Raw genomic sequence first — 16,522 nt, 5'->3', positions numbered from 1 at the left:
TAAAGGGTAAAACTAATACCCCTCCCAAAGCTCGTGAAGAAGCTTGCTACCGCTGTGGTATGGAAGGTCATTGGTCCCGTACCTGTCGTACGGGAAGACATTTGGTGGACCTATACCAAACATCTCTGAAATCTAAAGCTGCACCAGAGATGAACCACATGGAACTTGATCCACTATTATGTGTTGGAGCTTATCTCTCTGAAGGAGAAAATCAAACTGATGATATGCTTAATATTTAGTGTATAACTCTTCTAACTATTATACTTCTATATTATAATGTAAAATAACTTTTATCTGTTAGATATTAGATAGTATATTATATGTACCTGTAATAGTTTTGTTTATGTTATAAATATAAATAGTTGTGGTTTGAATCTTATATTATATTATGAAAGGTATGGATTCCAGAAGAAACATATCCAAAGGTGATGAAGATAGCTGTCTAGCAGACAGTGGGACCACAAATTCGATACTTCGAAATACAAAATATTTCTCGACCTTAAAATTATGTGAGGCAAATGCGATTACTATCGCTGGCTCATCAAGCCTTATAGAAGGCTCCGGAAGAGCTACTATAATATTGCCCCGTGGTACGAAAATAATTATTAAGGATGCTTTGTACTCGACTAGATCCCTAAAGAATCTATTGAGTTTCAAAGACATTCGTCTGAATGGGTATCACGTCGAGACTGGGTCTGAAAATGATAAAGAATATTTATATATCACCTCGAGTATATCATGTCAGAAGCGTGTTTTGGAAAGACTTGAAGCTCTTTCTTCTGGGTTATATCTTTCAGAGATTAAAACAGTTGAATCATATGTCGTTGTCAACCCGAAGTTGCACGATCCAAATACTTATAAAATTTGGCATGATCGACTAAAACACCCAGGATCTACCATGATGAGTAGAATAATACAAAACTCTCAGGGACACCCTCTCCAGAACCAGAAGTTTCAGATAGATAGGGATTTTACTTGCACTGGTTGCTCACTGGGGAAGTTTATTACTCGCCCATCCCTGACGAAAGTACGTACCGAATCTCCCAAATTTTTGGAAAGGATTCAAGGTGATATATATGGACCTATACACCCGCAGTGTGGACCATTTAAATATTTTATGGTATTAATAGATGCATCAACTAGATGGTCTCATGTAAATCTGCTCTCGACGCGGAATCAGGCGTTTGCAAAGTTATTAGCTCAGATAATTCGTTTACGAGCTCACTTTCCTGATTATCCGATTACGTCGATTCGTCTAGATGGAGTAGGAGAATTTACATCGAGTACTTTTGATTCCTATTGTCTCTCAGTTGGAATTAATGTTGAACATCCTGTAGCTCATGTTCATACTCAGAATGGTCTAGCTGAATCATTCATAAAACATATCCAACTGATTGCGAGCCCAATGTTGATGAGGACTAAATTACCGGTTACTGCATGGGGACCTGCAATCCTTCATGCTGCAACTTTGATAAGGTTACGTCCTACTTCAAATAATCAATTCTCACCTTTGCAATATCTTCAACGCCAGCAGCCAAACATATCTCATTTGCGTATTTTTGGATGTGCTGTATATGTTCCTATTACAGCCCCACAACGCACAAAGTTTGGGCCTCAGCACCGACTAGAAATATATATTGGTTTTAATACACCATCTATTATTCGATATCTTGAACCCCTGAAGGGTGAAACTTTCACTGCACGCTTCGTCGATTGTCACTTTGATGAGACAGTTTTCCCGCCATTAGGGGGAGTAAATTTGCCTGAAGCAAATGTTACCAAAAAGGAACTTTCTTGAGTTACACCAAATTTGTCTCATTTTGATCCTCGTACTAATCAATCTGAAGTTGAAGTACAAAGGATAATACATCTACAAGAGATTGCTAATAAAATGTCTGACGCATTTAATGACGCAGCGAGAGTGACAAAATCACATATACCTGCTGCAAATGTTCCGGCAAGGATAGATGTCCCTGAAGGACACGATAAAAATATTGCAGCAAATGAATCGTCCAAAGCACGTCTGAAACGTGGACGACCAATCGGTTCTAAAGATATAGTGCCCTGAAAGAGGAAAAACCAACCACAAGCAAGTAATGTTTCAGAAGAAACGACAAATACACCCCTAGAAGTGGGTAAAGCCCCAGAAGAGGCAGAAGCTCTTGAAGAGCATGAGTTATCTCCAAATGAAGAGATATCTATAAATTATGCTTGTAATGGTAAAGTGTTGAATCGAGATAACATAATCATCGATGATATATTTGCGCTTTCGGTAGCCACTAATATTATCACTGAAAATCATGATTATGAACCACATTCTATTGAGGAATGTCGGAAAAGGACTGATTGGGTAAAATGGAAAGAAGCAATCCAGACAGAGCTGAATTCACTGTGAAAACGTAACGTTTTTGGACCTGTAGTCCTGACACCCAATGATGTAAACCCTTTAGGTTTCAAATGGGTATTCGTTAGAAAACGGAATGAGAATAATGAAGTCATTCGCTATAAAGCAAGACTTGTGGCACAAGGTTTCCTGCAGAAACCAGGGATCGATTATGAAGAAACATATTCTCCAGTTATGGATGGAATAACCTTTCGATATTTGATCAGTTTAGCAGTTCTGGAAGAACTCGAAATGAACTTAATGGACGTGGTCACTGCGTATCTATATGGAAAGTTAGACACCGACATTTATATGAAAGTCCCTGAAGGATTTAAATTGCCTGGAGGCAACCCACGTACCATGTATTCACTAAAGCTTAATCGGGCTTTATATGGATTGAAACAAGCAGGACGAATGTGGTACAATCGTCTTAGTGAATATCTGATCAAAGAAGGTTATGTTAATGATCTCGTTTGCCCATGTTTATTTATCAAGAGAGGAAATGTTGGATTCGCTATTCTCGCAGTATATGTTGATGATATCAACCTTATAGGAACTCTAGAAGAGCTCTCTAAAGCAGCAGAATATTTGAAGAAAGAATTCGAGATGAAAGATCTTGGGAAAACAAAATTTTGTCTTGGCTTACAAATTGAGAGAAACATAAGTGGCATATTTGTACATCAAACATTATACACAGAAAAAGTCCTGAAGCGCTTTAACATGGAGAATTCTTATCCGCTTAGTACTCCCATGGTTGTTAGGTCTCTCGATGCTCTGAAAGATCCATTCCGACCTAAAGAAGAAGACGAAACACTCCTTGGTCCAGAAGTACCATATATGAGTGTTATTGGTGCATTATCATACTTAGCTCAATGCACTAGACCAGACATTGCTTTTGCAGTAAATCTATTAGCCAGATATAGCTCTGCACCAACTTAGAGGCATTGGGTTGGAGTAAAGCAAATTCTAAGATATCTGAGAGGAACAACTGACATGGGATTGTTTTATTCAAAGAACTTATCCGGTGATTCTCAAGTAAAAGGATACACAGATGCCTGTTATATTTCTGATCCGCACAAAGGGATTTCACAGACAGGCTATGTATTCACAAGTGGAGGTACAACTTTCTCATGGCGATCTAGTAAACAAAGTATGCCCGCTACCTCATCCAACCATGCAGAGATTATTGCTCTCCATGAAGCAACAAAAGAATGTGTATGGCTTAGATCCATTATTGAACACATTAGAAGCTCAAGTGGTCTTGATTCAATCACAAATTCTCCCACAATCATTCACGAAGATAATTCAGCATGCATCGCTCAGATCAGAGAAGGATACATCAAAGGCGATAGAACTAAGCACATATCCCCTAAATTGTTTTACTCACATCACCTCTAGAAGAATAATGAGATTGATATCCAGAAGATACAATCATGTGAGAATTATGCTGACTTGTTTACTAAGTCTCTACCTACTACAACGTTCAGAATATTGGTAGATGGCATCGGAATGTGACGCTTGAATAGCCTGATGATGTAAGATTACATCGTTCCAAGATATGATATTCATCAGGGGGAGTCTATTATCATGTGCAAGTTCATGTATCGCTATCTACGCTTTGTACTCTTTTTCCTTCGTCCAGTTTTTGTCCCAATGGGTTTTTCTGGCAAGGTTTAAACGAGGCAGTATTTAGCGTATCCAGCGTCACTCGAAATCTATTATTTGTACTCTTTTCCTTCATCATATTTTGTCCCACTGGGTTTTTTTGACAAGGTTTTAATGAGGCAATTATTCCAAGTGATGGTCATCCAAGGGGGAGGGTTATATGGTATGTGGTTGCCCATATAATCATTGGCTATGCAAAGGGATGTGGATGCCCATAAGATTATTGGTTTAGTATATGTTTTGGGTGCCTTTAAGATTATCTTCCTCTTGCCAAACTCATATCTATTGCAACCCACAATTCCTATAATGGCACCTTGATGTGGTGTCATCTTGTGGTAGTTCCATATGAGAAGTGTCATTGCATGGGAGCTCCATATGCAATGTGTCATCTTGGTAGTGACAACACATCATGCAAGTGACAACACATGAGGTTATGTGTTTACAACTCCATATGCAAAGTGTCATCTTGGTGGTGACAACACACCATGCAAGTGACAACTCATAGGGTATGTGTCAACTTCCTATTACTTCTCCCACCCTATAAATAAGTGTACTTGGTGTATTGTTTGTATGAGTTTTGTAAAAGATGAGTTGGTAAGAGATGGAAAAGGTTAGGAAAGAATTCATCTAATAAAGTTTGGTTCAAGTTTATCTCTTTCAGTTTAGTATAGCTCATTACCTATATCTCTTCCCCATCTCTAAATTCCATTAAGTTGCATGCAAATATCAATACACATTGAAGCAAATAGACCGACAAATTTACAACATTAGGGTTAATTTTTATTTTCTATTTTCACCCTCAACATTAATGTTGATTATTTCATCACTACTTTTTTTCTCTCTTACATCATCTTTGTCTTCTCCAAAAAATCGGTGGTCAATACGTGGACAACCAATTTTTTTATATGGACAACTATTTTCGAGCCCGCTGCGAGTCAATTATATTTGACTTAGTTGACTTTAATTAAATAAGGGGATAACTTTATAAGGACTTGAATATTACCACTACTTAATTTGAGGGCCATTAACAAATACAATAGAAAACCTATATGTTCATCATCTTCATCGTCATCTTCCGCTTCTTTAAACCATTGTTGCAAATCTAGTACAATAGTCATTTTCTTTCTGGATCGAACTTAAGCCATAGGCTAGGGTGTCATCATGATATGGGCAACAAAGGGGTTCAAGGATATTATTCTACTTAGGTTTGGTGGGTGTGGTAAAGTTCATAGAAGAATTTTGCTTAAATCGAAAAAACCAATATCAAGAACAAACAACAGTAGTTGGAGTATGGGTTCCCTAATAGAACTTTTTTTTTGTTGAAATTCCTAATAGAACTTCAAATAGTACATTTCATAATGGCTTTTTATGTGAGTGGTCTTCCCTTTTCAAACCATTACCACCAGCCGCCTCATCTTCTCTAGAGAAAATCAATCTCTACAACATCAAGTGGAGAGAGATTTTAGAGAAAAACCCCCTAACCTATCTATCTAATCAAAAGAAGAATAGTTTTTCTTCTCAACCTTCAATAAGTTCCTAGCTGACATTAAAGGAGGCAGACCTAGTCAACTTTCTAGGGTGTCTCAAGTAAATGAGCTACAACTGAAGCTCTCATCTTCGGGATAAAGGCATCGAATTTACTTCAATTGGAAAGCGATTAAGGTAATATTTTTCTACTTGTAGTTCATCTTTAGTTCTTGCATGTGATCCTGGTAACTAGTGTTAAACATGTTAGATGTTTGAGATTCCGCTTAGAACACTAGGTGACTCCAAAACCCAACAGTGGCGTCAGTGAAGGAGTTGAAGAAGATGTCCTTCGACCAAGATGGCAATACGAGCAATATGTCGGCTAGGACAATTGATGAAGAAGATCATCAAGTCTGATTGATTTAGGGGTCGTAGTGTTTAGCTAGAAACCAACTACGATCGTCGAATTACGAAGTAATTCGCGGCTAACTTCGATCGGATCCTACATCGGGTTACACATAAGAATGGGTATTTAATCGGATGATATGACTAGTGAGAGTGTCATATAACATTGGGAATGTCCCATAAACATATCTCACAGGCCTTAATAGAATTTGGGCAAAAGATAGCAAAAAGGTCCGAAATAAGGGTTTTGGGCCTAGGCCGGTTCGGGTACATCCGGGGCTCGAATTGGGCTGAATTTTGGAGGGTGAGTTTCTGACATACTCTGTTGTATGCACGCAAAATTTCGTGGTATTTGGACACCTCCTCCTTAGGGAATTGAGAAAATATCATTAATTGTTATTTTCGAATATTTCCCTAAATCTTATTCTAAAGGGTGTTTTAGGAAACCTTTGAGGAGGTGTATTCTCATTAGGGTTCTATATAAACACTCTTAGGACAGAGAATAAGGTGTGGAATTTCTCTCTAAGCTTTCTTACTCTACCACATCAAGTAGAGAGGAGAAAGTGAGCTAATTCCCAAGCTATCTTCTAGTCAAGCAAGAAGAAGGTCTTCTTATTATCAAACCACCATTGGAGTGCTAGCGAGCTTTCAAGGAGGGAGATTAAATACACCTTTCGGCGTCCAAAGTAAAGGAGCTACGTTTGAAGCTCTTGGTCTTCTTTAATCTATTCAACTAACTCGAGGGAAATAGCGATTAAGGTAATCTACTATCTTCCTATTAATTAATTACTAGTTTTGCATGATGATCTTGGGGATACTAGTGTTAGACATTAGATGTCGTTATCCGCTATAAACACTAGTATAAGGGTTTAATTCCCTTCAGTCAGAGCCTCTCGCACGAACTAACTTTAGCTAGACGAATTAGATAGCGCTAGATAGATAAGTATGTTCAGATTTTCGGACCTGAATTTGATTAGTTTGAATAAGATTTAGGCTTAATCAAATAGAGATTGAAAGAGTTTCAGTAGGTTAAAACTTCAGACTTTTGGTTTTTTTAAAATAGTTTTCGAAAAGGCAGCTGAATGTTCAAACACATTTTGGAAAAAGTTTTCAAAATTGATTTTAGGATTATGAATCTTTAAAATCCAGGAGGTGGAACAAAAAAAATAGTTAGCAGCAGTTCTGTTTGGCTAGAACAGGTCCCAGTCCATCTCGGACTAGGAGTCTGAGACGTGCGCGTCCAGGACTCTCGGTCGCTTCCTTGGACTCGTCCTTGGCCAAACGCGTTTGGGACAGTAGGTAGCGTCCCAGCCTAAGGCTGGGACGCGTCTGTGCTAAGGGGCAGAACACGTTCTGAACGTGCTGCCTGATGAGTCATGAAAATGTCTCATCTGAATCTCTTAACTTGGGTTAGTTAGTCCATTTCGAGCAGTTACTCTGATGAATTGTGTATTTCTCTTTTTCAGGTGTCTTTTACGAAGTTGAGAGCAAAATCGGATAAAATCAAGAGAAAGACACTCCTGAGGGCATATTGGAGGTTAGGGTATTCTGGAAATTTTAGTATTAGACTGAAAAGAAGAGTTCATGACAAACTCAGAGGCGAAAACATAAGTCAAATCGGAGTCCGTGTGCGGAAATTATACAAGGTGAAAGTTGAAGTCAAAATCAATTAACTAAAGGTCAACATGAAGCCTTCAGCGCCACGTGGCCGACAATCCAACGACGACGTTGATATTTTCGGTACACTGTTGTGAAAGAGCGGGATATCGTCGGTAGATTTATTAGCTATTTACTCCATGTAACTCGGTACTAGTTAATAGAATAGTCCGTGAAGATCTTGTGGCCAATCATTTTCACAGAGACGTGCTACCATCTCAGGCTATGCGACAACTTTTCTTCTTCTAGCCGCGAAGTACCACATCAAACACCTACATTGCCAGCAATCCTCACGAAGATTGGAACCCAAATTTGTGGGAATTTTCTCTCTTTATCTGCCTTTACCCGGTTAGAGAGAGAGAGAAGAAGAATAGAGAAAGAAAGTTGGAAAGAAAAGGATGGAGATGGAAAGAAATCAAAAAGATATTTTCAAAGATAGAAGGGATAATCTCTAATCAGTATTGAGGGAAAGGAAAGAGAAAATAAGAGGGGATATATTATCTTCTAGGATTCGAATTTCGAGATATATTTGTAAACCGAGAGAGGAGATTAAAGACCAAAGATTTGTGAGAACCGAGATAGAAAGAGCTCGGATTCGACTGAGTGGGATATTGAGATTGGTTGAGGATTTTGAATTTTGAATTCTCTCTATATATAGCAGTGAAAAACAGAGAGCAAGGGCATCTCATCTTTGGGGAGGATCCTCTCGAGCTCAATAGGACAACAAGATTAGAGAGAGAGAGAGCTCAGCCAAAATCATCATCATCTCTTGTTTTTTTCTTTTTCTATTTTCTTGTTTTCTTTTTGTTTGTGAGAGAGAGAGAGATTACAGAGAGAGAGAGAGAGAGAGATTACAGAGAGAGAGATTGTAGAGATTACAGAGAGAGAGAAATTACTAAAAAGACAAGAAGAAATCCGAATTTTTTTGTTATTTATCTTGTTCTTGCTTTAATGTTCCTATTAGTGAGAAAGAGAAACAGAGAGAGTGGGAAGAGAGAGAGAAAATACAGTAGAATGAGGAAGAAATAGGAAGTTAGAGAGAGAAAAAGAGTTGGAGAAGACGAGAAAAGAGCGTGGAAAATAATTTTCCCACTGAGAAAATATTTCTGAGAAGGGGAGAAAATCGTTTTCCCTTAAGGCGCGTTTGGCGGATAGACGGGAAAATCAGAAGGAAATCATTTCCAGCTAAGGAAAGTTTAATTCTTTTTCCATTTTCTCTCTTATTCTTCGTATTTATTTTAATCTCATATTAAGATTAACTAACCCATCAATCTAGGGTTAGGATGAAACCACATTCAAAATTTTAATCGGGGTTTTAACGAAAACATTTTCCGGAATTCGGGTAGTTCATTATCTTGAATTCCGAGTTATAAAAAAAAGAGTGCTTTAATTTGTCTAAGTATTTGTTCTTAAAAGTAATTTTATGTGGTGAATTCAGAAACCTTAGTCTCCCTCCCTTAGATCAACCCCCCATTTGAGTTCATTTTCATTTCCGTAATTTTATTTTAATATTTTATTCATTTTTATTTTAAAACCAAAACCAAATCATTTTATTCTAAAATCTTATTACTTCCTAGTTTAAGAATAAGTTTAACTAGTCTCTGAGGAACGAATCGGTCTTACCGGAAAAATTACAACTTGACACTCGTGCACTTGCGGGTGTAGACCTATTTAGGAAACTTTCTTGGCCCATCACTGCCCCTAAGCCAACTATGACCGGGCCATGCCATGGCATGTCTTGGCCATGCCCGAGACTAGCCCAAGAACCTTGACCGAGAGTGGCTCGAACTTTGACCAAGGCTTGACCCGGGTTATTCCGAGAATGTCGCGGGCCACGGACTGAGATTTTTTCGGGACTTGACCCGAGTGGGAGTTTTTCTGTCTTTTCACCGATTTTTCTTCCGGTTCCACACATATTTATTCCGAAATCCATTCGGGCCATCTGAAGGCCCAAACGCAGTTTTTTCCAAAATAGATTTTCAAAATCATTAAGGATAAAAGCGATACGCGCCATTAGTTAGAATTTTACGAAAATAGACTTAGGGCAAAAATGACATATAGATGTTAATAGTTTCTCGAAAACAGCTATTTAGACTATAGCAAACCTAGATTCGACCTTAGAAACGAATCATACACATACTTTATTATAGTATGAATGTCATATTATTGTGTATGTATGAATGTGAATGTGGTGACTAGCATGGCCATAGAAGTTTTTCTTTTTATTCTTGTTTTAAGCACAAACGTGTGCACGATGTAATTAATTTTAATTTCAAATGTTATACGATCTACGTATCGTTGAGTCTTGTAATTAGAGTTTAGGGTCTATAGAGTCCATCGAAGAACCGGAGGATGCGATCATGGTTCAAGTAGGAGAAATCAATGGAGGTTCGAGGATGAAGATCCAGGCGAACTAAGGCGAAACAAGAAGTAACCTTAGAAGATTAGATCTTTTAGGTTAGGGGCCATACTAGGATCCTCAATGTGCTTGATTTACTTTCTCGCGCGCATTTACTTATTTATTTACGTTTTATGTCGTGGATGGTTATGTTAGAGTTCACAATAACGCATGCATGATAAAAATGTATAAGTCCCTAAAAAGAATTTTGAGTAAAGTCTATCCAGATTAAGACACCTGTTGCGCCCTTGTTCATCGATGGTGGGTCTCCCTCCGCAGGGTGCGATCTTTTACCTCGAGACAATATGGGTAGATTATGGCAGAGGTATACGCGTCTAAATTTTTATCCTCGATGAGTCATAGAGTATGATCAGTAAAGAGTTTACTCACCCAGGACGACGGGGTTAAGGGTAGTACCCTAATACGCTTAACTCCGGAGAAATTGGATCTTGGAATCGTATTATTCAAAGAGGGACCGTTTTCATTGAATAATATGGCAAAAATAGCTTTTGTAAATATTGAATGTAGTATTTAGCAAAATCCTTTTTTTGTTTTATTTAGTGTAAATGGCATATAATTTTAGTTCAAAACTAGATTCGTTCCTTGAGAAGGAAAGGCTGAATCTAAACAACTTTCAAGATTGGGAGAAGAATTTGAGAAGTATTTGTGGACGGTAGAAAATCACACAATTAATAGATCGTCGATTGGTGGGCCACCGACAACTTGGGCTTTAGACCTCGAGATGGACGAAGTTTCGGTTGGACCTGTAGACAGACAAAAACAAATAAAACCGCGAAGTCTTGGGGACACCGGGATGGTGTCTTGCCAAGGGCACTCCGACGGTCAAGTCAGCAAACTATAAAAGATAAGTGTTTAAACAATTGAATGCTGAGGGTGTCACCGTGTTGTATCGTCGGAGGGTGGCTAGACTCGTAGAGTGGCCGGAGCTTCGACTCTACGGGATAGTTGATCAGATTGATCTCCTGGAGCAGGTCGAGAGGTCGTCTCGAAAGGACTTCCGAAGGACTTCGAGGGTGATGGAGTTTGAAGATGTAATATCGTCGTCTAGAGTGATCCCCTAGAAGATTACCCTTCAAGTCTTCTGGAATTCGAAGGTCGATTATCGTCGTCTAGAGCACTGAAGATACTAAAGATGAGAGAGAGAAGAGTGTTAACTCGTTTTCTAGCTGGTATTCGATGTCTTTGGAGTCTGAGTCTCCTTCTATTTATAGGCAACTGATGGACTCGTGGAGTCTGTTAGATCCGAGATAATTGGGGTCGAGGGTGACCTCAAACCCTAAGGGAAACTCGTTCTTGGCCGTCGATCTGTCACCTGGAGTAACTCGATCGTACGATTACGCCGCCTCAACTTTAGGCACTTCGTAGTCTGAGATCGCCTAACGGTACTTAAGGCGACGTGGGGTTCTAGAGGGACTTCGTCAAATGGGTACGTGGCGAGGTCTCCGGAGTTGAGGTTGACTCGGTATCCGGCAGACTCGATTGAGGGCGACCAAGGGGTGCTTGGAGCATTGTAACTTTTGATGGGTTATTGTTCGTCTAGATGGAAGTTCGCAAGGGCTCAGAGCCAGTTGGACCTCTAGTGGGTCGAGTAACACGTTGGAGAGTGTCCAACTAGTAGGCAAATTGGTCCCAAGTGCAAAGAATACTGGGCCTAGGCGGCGTTTAGCCAAAGTGGGCCTAAGACGATTTTTGGCCACTACAGTTTGTCCCCCACTCTCTAAGTTAGTGATTTGCTCGCTTAGAGAGTAGATTTCGTATTTCCGAGGAGGTGTCGGTGTTTAGCGTTCGATCGGGGAAGTTCCGGTATTCTTGAAAATTGTATGACGTGTCCGAAATATGTTCCCTCGTCGAACATATTGATTGTCTGACCACTTCGAGTGAAATAGGACTTAGTGTCGAAATTGGTCTTTGATCTTATAGAAATTAAAAATACGCCAACATTCACAGATCCATTAAAAAAAGTACGCGAAATTAGTCGGACGGATCTTGCCCAAACTACCGAAAGGTAGTTTGGGGGAACCTCCAAAATTGCCCACGGTTAGTGGGTGGTGGAGGTTTCCTCCAAACTACTTAAGGTAGTTTGGGGGAAGGTTCCCTCCAAGCTACCATGAGGTAGTTTGGAGGGATTCCTCCAGACTGTCTTTCGGCAGTCTGGAGGGTTTCTCTCCAAACTACCGTGGGTAGCCTGGGGGACTCCTCTAGACTTCTTCATGGCAGTTTAGAGGTTGACAATAGATTTTTTTTTTTTTTTTTTTTTTATGTAAACTACCCATCGGCAGTTTGGAGGGAAATTCCCTCCAAACTGCTTAAGAGCGGTTTAGAGAGAATTTCTCCAAACTGCCCATTAGCAGTTTGGAGGCAATTCCCTCCAAACTGCCATATGGGCGGTTTGGAGGCAATTCCTCCAAACTGCCTTAGGCAGGTTTGGAGATGAGTTCCTCCAGACCGCCTAAGAGCAGTCTAGAGGAGGGGTCGGGACATTGTTTCTGTTTAATTTTTTTTTATTATGTATTGTATACATATAAAGGTGTACATATATATAAACATACATATGTGTGTATATATATATATATATATATTTTTGTGGGTAATATATTTATAAAAATCAATGTGTTTTGAAGTTCATGAAATTTTGGCCTTGGAGTTGCCTAGAGCAGTCCAGATGGTTTAATGATGGACTCAGTCAAATGGGAAAGTTTTGGTAGCTTTAGATGTTCAACTATATGTTGGACTCGAGCCGACCACACGCTTTATGTTAGCGGGATTTTAGTTTCCCTAAAAAGGTAAAACATACTCTAGATGGACTTAGTGTCGGCTTGACCTATTTGAGTGAAATGGAAATACTTATCAAGCTTTAGACTTCGCAAATACCTATTAAACATATTTAGCCGGGTGATCGACATACCTCTTTGTTTGGTGTGGATTGTATCTAAAAAATTCCATGCTAAGAAGGTCCCCTCTGACTATTATGAGTAAATCATTCAGTCGATGGCGAGCTACTCGACGAGTTGAAGGTCGCTTATGAAGGGCTCAAGGCAGAGCATAACACATGTGAGGTAGACCTCGTTGAGATGGGGAACTCTGCTAGATCGTGTGTTCGAGACAAGACGATGGAGAATGAGAAAGGACTTCGTACATAATGAGATGTAGCAGGAGAGTGAACACTTTAGAGAGTGTGGAAAATGGCCCGTGTTGTTTCATCTTCTAGACATGTATTGAACGCCTTTGAGGCGTATGCGACTTTAGACGCCCATGGGGCTTTTATGCGATGTCTTGTTGTTGTTCTAACTTTCCTTTACTTGGTTTTTATCAGTAGAACTGTAGTATTGAACATCAGGATATTTGCAAGGGCGATGATCTCTTCAATGAATTTTATAAGTTAAGTTACACAATAAAAAAAAGTACTTATAAGGAATATTGCAAACAAGCAAGAATGAGTTGAGTAAGAAGTATTACAAAGTAATTCAGACTTGAGGTTTGTTATCTCGAGCTTAGTGGCGAGAATTTTGAGGAAGCTCTTCTCGAGCTTGACCTTCGGGGTTGTTCTGTCGTCTACTGAGTTGGACCAAGGGCTAGCATTTTCGAATGCGTTCATCTAGAATTGTAGACTTTTGAGACTTTGTAGTTAGAGTCAGAGTCGAGAGCCTTAAGGCGTCATTCTGCCATGTAGAGCTCGAGGGTGAATTCTTTCAAGAAGAGAGTGAGATCTCGAAGCCGTTGTGTTATTTTGATGACTTTGAGGTCTCGAGCTTTCCTTCTCTTTCGGTAACACCCGAGGTATTTATATTCCCCAGGATGTATCTATCTCGAACCTTCCTTAGGCCGGGTGGAGTCTCGGAGACGTCTCGACCCGCTACAATGTGTAGAAAGAGAATTAGAGGAAGGGAGATTAATGGCGCCTTGTGTGGATCATGTGGGGGGTACAAAAAGGTATGTAGTATTGTAGTGCTCCCTTTAAAGCCGGTTGAAGTTCGAGCGTGAACCTCGTTGCTTCGTTTGAAGCGACAGTAATCTTCTTAGAATTTTTGTTTTTTCGTCGAAGTCTTATGTTCTTCATCTGAAGTATGAGGTCGATAGCTCTAGTCTTCTGTGTGGCTATGTTGGAAGTTTAAGCTTGCATTTCATGGTATTATTTGTCCCCTGTTAGGCCAGTTGGAGCTCGAGCGTGAACCTTGCTGCTTCGTCAAAGCGACAGTAAGCTTCTAGAAATTTTTTGTTTTTCGTTGAAGTCTTATGTTCTTCGTCTGAAGTTTTAAGGTTGATAGCTCTAGTCTCCATTTAGCTTTGAGGGAATTCGAGCTCGCATTTTAGGCACCATTTGTCCCCCCAGCCTAAGTGCAGAACATTATTTTCTGGACTTAGGTTGATTATTTGTTGGCTAGCTTCGGTGGATGGGTGAAGGTTGTGTTTCTCCTGTTTGTCCACGAGCTTTGACCGAGCTGCACACACAAAAGCGAAGGTCGACGGCAACACCACCAGCCCTCCGGCGCACAAATTAGTAATTTTCTATCAACAAAGAATGATAGAAATAATGGGTGAAGACATTCAATACTTCCTGGTATCAGTATGGGAGTCGAGATGAATATCGATTAACCTTGTGTGGAGTCCAGGATAGTGCAAGATTCAGGTCTGGTTCCAGCTAGGTCGTGCTCCCAAGGGGTTATTTGATGTTTTTTGCCCCAGATTGTAGGTGTAGAATGTTTCGTGCCCTTTAGCCTATAAGTTGAATCAACTTTTCCAGACTGTTGTCTCTAGAGTCGACTAAAGTTGGTGGATGATGGAGGTGTTGTTTTCCAGCCATGTTTGTCCCCCGGTCGTGTTTAGTCGGTCTGCGATTGGGTAAGAGGGGAGGTTGATGGTGGAACCATCGACCCTCTGGCGAGACGTTTGTTGTCTGGGTAAGATGCTCTAACCTGCAAAAAATCGAGCTAGAGGGTTGGTCGGTGGCGTAGCCACCGACTCCCCGATGCTTAAGTCAGTAAGTTTATTCAAGATGAAATGTAATAAAAACAGTTTAGAGTTTAGAAATGGTACAACTTTAGATGTGTTACATTCCAACTCTTATTAATGTTGAGTCCATCTTCGACTTGTAGTTTGTCCACCTTGCCCTACTACTCAGATGGTTCGATGTTCATGTTGTAGTCTGGAACTCTGATGCGAACTGGTCTGTTCGGCAGTTAGACCTGGTGGATCAAGTGGTTTTCTGTTGTCTCGAGGTTGAGGTCTCCTTGAGGTAGTGTAAGGCTCTGAGTATCTACCATCTGATCTACGATCTGTTCGTCTCAAGCGACGTTCTCGGGATCGCTCATCGCTAAGGTAGTGTCTGCTTCTATGGTACTCGTCTTCTTCCCAACGAATCTCTACCCAAGCTCGAGCAAGGACATCCTCCATGGTGGTGCAGTTGAACTTGGCGAGTTCTTTGTAGAGTTCACTGTCTGGAAGTAATCCTTTTCGAAACGCATCCACTGTCGTCTCTTGGTTGCAATAGGGGATCGAGACTTTCTCTCTGTTGAACCTCCCTACATAATCTCTAAGTGGTTCACCTCGCCTCTGGCTAAGTCGATAAAGGTCTCCAGAGAGCTTCTCTAACTTCTTACTACTCGCGAACTGTTCAATGAACGTGTCTGTCAGCTGGGCAAATGAGGCAATGGAGTTGTTCGGCAGGTTGGTGTACCACTGGAGAGCTGGACCAATGAGGCTCGACCCGAAGCTTTTGCACATGCAAGCCTCTCTAAGGTCCCTGGGTATGGCTGCAGTGAACATCCTTTGCTTGTAGGATGCAATATGGTCGTCTGGATCTGAGGTGCCATCATACATTCTCATACTTGGGAATGAAAATTTCTTCGGCATCTCCACTAAGGCGATGGCGTCGACGAAAGGGGAGTCTGCATAACTCTGTGGTAGACTCTTTCTAAGGGGGGTTGGGACTCCTGGAATGCGAGTGATCAGAGCCTCCATCTCTGCCAATTTTTTAGCCATCGCCTGCTCCAAGGGGGTTCCTGCAGAGCCAGAGTTCAGACCGTTAGTCAACAAACTAAAGGGTACACTAGTAGGTAGTAAAGTAGGAAGAGTAAGGGAGGATGAAAAAAGAGGGGCAATCATCGACTGCGATTGTTGATTGGTTTGAGCTGAGCTTTGGAAAGGTGGTAATAACGTCGTTGTCGGAGTCGTAGTATTATTCACTGGATTCGAAATCGAGACGCCAATGGTGCCAGACTGGACGGTTGGTTGGCTAGAGGAGTTTCCTGCTTCAGGGGTCACCAAGGATTGCATCGGGTTGGCTGGAGTTCGAAACCTAGGTCCTGTTGGATACACCATGGCGAGTTCAGTAACCTTTTCTTGAAGTAGTTGATTTTCTGCTCGAACCAGAGCATTCTCCTCCTCCAAGGCCTTAAATTTTTGGGCATTTTCTTTCATCTGAGCAGTGAGTTCGGCGATCTGGGTCGAGACATCGTTTGGTGAGGCTACCATTCCTTCTTCCATTGATGAGGTCGTCTGAGATGTTAGTTGAAGGGGCCCCACGGTGG

The sequence above is a fragment of the Eschscholzia californica genome, unplaced genomic scaffold (assembly GCF_041429995.1).
Source record: "Eschscholzia californica isolate CP2 unplaced genomic scaffold, dmEscCali1.0.p SCAF_4, whole genome shotgun sequence".
Taxonomy (NCBI): domain Eukaryota; kingdom Viridiplantae; phylum Streptophyta; class Magnoliopsida; order Ranunculales; family Papaveraceae; genus Eschscholzia; species Eschscholzia californica.
The sequence above is the reverse complement of the archived record's forward strand: the minus strand, read 5'-3'. Positions refer to the sequence as shown.